General features: G+C 40.6%; 1 non-coding gene across 1 annotated transcript; it reads left to right on the top strand.

The window, feature by feature from the left end:
* The first annotated feature begins 2324 nt into the window (after window positions 1-2324).
* LOC112804599 (small nucleolar RNA R71) lies at window positions 2325-2432 on the top strand. The gene has a single exon (XR_003203212.1). It is a non-coding gene; the product is annotated as a small nucleolar RNA R71 (small nucleolar RNA).
* Window positions 2433-2839: the final 407 nt, after the last annotated feature.

Genomic DNA, 2839 nt, shown 5'->3' with positions numbered 1-2839 from the left:
TTTTAGGGATGTTTTCATTAGTTTTTATGTTAAATTCACATTTCTGGACTTTACTATGAGTTTGTGTGTTTTTTCTGTAATTTCAGGTAATTTCTGGCTGAAATTGAGGGACTTGAGCAAAACTCTGAAAAAGGCTGACAAAAGGACTGCTGATGCTGTCTGAATCTGACCTCTTTGCACTCGAAATGGATTTTCTGGAGCTACAGAACTCCAAATGGCGCGCTCTCAACAGCGTTGGAAAGTAGACATCCAGAGCTTTCCATCAATATATAATAGTCCATACTTTATTCGGAAATTAAGGACGTAACTTGGCGTTGAACGCCAAGTACATGCTGCTGTCTGGAGTTAAACGCCAGAAACACGTCATTATCCGGAGTTGAACGCCCAAAACACGTTATAACTTGGCGTTCAACTCCAAGAAAAGCCTCAGCTCGTGGATAGATCAAGCTCAGCCCAAACATACACCAAGTGGGCCCCGGAAGTGGATTTATGCATCAAGTACTTACTCATGTAAACCCTAGTAGCTAGTTTAGTATACAGAAGACTTTTTACTAGTGTATTAGTCGTCTTTGACCATGTTTCATCTTTAGTCTTAGTTTTATTTTATTCTTCATCTTAGGAGGCTATTGATCACGTTTTAGGGGGCTGGCCATTCGGCCATGCCTGAACCTTTCACTTATGTATTTTCAACAGTGGAGTTTCTGCACACCATAGATTAAGGGTGTGGAGCTCTGCTGTACCTCAAAGTTTCAATACAATTATTATTACTTTCTATTCAATTCTCTTTGATTTTTATTCCAAGATATACGTTGCACAACACTTTGATGAATGTGATGATCCGTGACACTCATCATCATTCTCACCTATGAACGTGCGTGACTGACAACCACTTCCGTTCTACTCTAGGCCGGGCGCATATCTCTTAGATTCCCCAACAGAATCTTTGTGGTATAAGCTAGATAGATGGCGGCATTCATGGGGATCCAGAAAGTCTAACCTCGTCTGTGGTATTCCGAGTAGGATTCCGGTATTGAATGACTGTGACGAGCTTTAGACTCCTGAAGGATGGGCGTGATGACAAACGCAAAAGAATCAATGGATTCTACTCCAACCTGATTGAGAACCGACAGATGATTAGCCATGCTGTGACAGAGCATTTGGACCATTTTCACTGAGAGGATGGGATGTAGCTATCAACAAGGGTGATGCCTCCAGACGATTAGCCGTGCAGTGACAGTGCATAGGACCATTTTCCCGAGAGGATTAAAAGTAGCCGTTGATGATGGTGATGCCCTACATACAGCTTGCCATGGAAAGGAGTAAGAAGGATTGGATGAATGTAATAAAAAAGTAGAGATTCGAGAGGAGCACAGTATCTCCATACGCCTATCTGAAATTCCCACTATTGATTTACATAAGTATTTCTATCTTATTTTTTTTCTATTTATTATTAATTTTTGAAACCCATAACCATTTAATCTGCTTAACTGAGATTTACAAGGTGACCATAGCTTGCTTCATACCAACAATCTCTGTGGGATCGACCCTTACTCACGTAAGGTATTACTTGGATGACCCAGTACACTTGCTGGTTAAGTTGAATGAAGTTGTGATCATAAATTCCAATAGAGCCAATTTTTAAATCTCATTCAAATACAAAGAGGATCACAATTTCGTCCACCAGAGGAGCTTGTTTCAGTCATGAAACTTTGAGTGGTTTTGATTAGATCAGAGACCATGGTTGCTAAGTCAGAGTGGTTCTGCTTAGAATTCTCTGTCTGTTGCTGAGAAGATGATGGAAAAGGCTTGCCATTGCTAAACCTGTTTCTTCCACCATTATTATTGTTGAAACCTTGTTGAGGTTTCTGTTGATCCTTCCATGAAAGATTTGGATGATTTCTCCATGAAGGAATATAGGTGTTTCCATAGGGTTCTCCCATGTAATTCACCTCTTCCATTGAAGGGTTTTTAGGATCATAAGCTTCTTCTTCAGATGAAGCATCCTTAGTACTGCCTGGTGCAGCTTGCATTCCAGACAAACTTTGAGAAATCAAATTGACTTGCTGAGTCAATATCTTGTTCTGAGCCAGTATGGAATTCAAAGTATCAATCTCAAGAACTCCTTTCTTTTGATTAGTCCCATTATTCACAGGATTCCTTTCAGAAGTGTATATGAATTGGTTATTTGCAACCATTTCAATTAGTTCTTAAGCTTCTATAGGCGTCTTCTTCAGATGAAGAGATCCTCCAGCAGAGCTATCCAAAGACATCTTGGATAGTTCAGACAGACCATCATAGAAAATACCTATGATGCTCCATTCAGAAAGCGTATCAGAGGGACACTTCCTGATTAATTGTTTGTATCTTTCCCAAGCTTCATAGAGGGATTCTCCTTCCTTCTGTCTGAAGGTTTGGACTTCCACTCTAAGCTTACTCAATTTTTGAGGTGGAAAGAACTTTGCCAAGAAGGCATTGACTAGCTTTTCCCAAGAGTTCAGGCTTTCTTTAGGTTGTGAGTCCAACCATGTCCTAGCTCTGTCTCTTACAGCAAAAGGGAATAGCATAAGTCTGTAGACCTCAGGGTCAACCCCATTGATCTTGACAGTGTCACAGATTTACAAGAATTCAGCTAAAAACTGATGAGGATCTTCCAATGGAAGTCCATAAAACTTGCAATTCTGTTGCATTAGAGAAACTAATTGAGGCTTAAGCTCAAAGTTGTTTGCTCCAATGGCAGGGATAGAGATGCTTCTCCCATAGAAGTCGGGAGTAGGTGCAGTAAAGTCACCCAGCACCTTCCTTGCATTGTTGGCATTGTTGTTGTTTTCGGCTGCCATGG

This window comes from Arachis hypogaea, chromosome 5, assembly GCF_003086295.3.
Source record: "Arachis hypogaea cultivar Tifrunner chromosome 5, arahy.Tifrunner.gnm2.J5K5, whole genome shotgun sequence".
Classification (NCBI taxonomy): domain Eukaryota; kingdom Viridiplantae; phylum Streptophyta; class Magnoliopsida; order Fabales; family Fabaceae; genus Arachis; species Arachis hypogaea.
The sequence above is the reverse complement of the archived record's forward strand: the minus strand, read 5'-3'. Positions and strand labels throughout refer to the sequence as shown.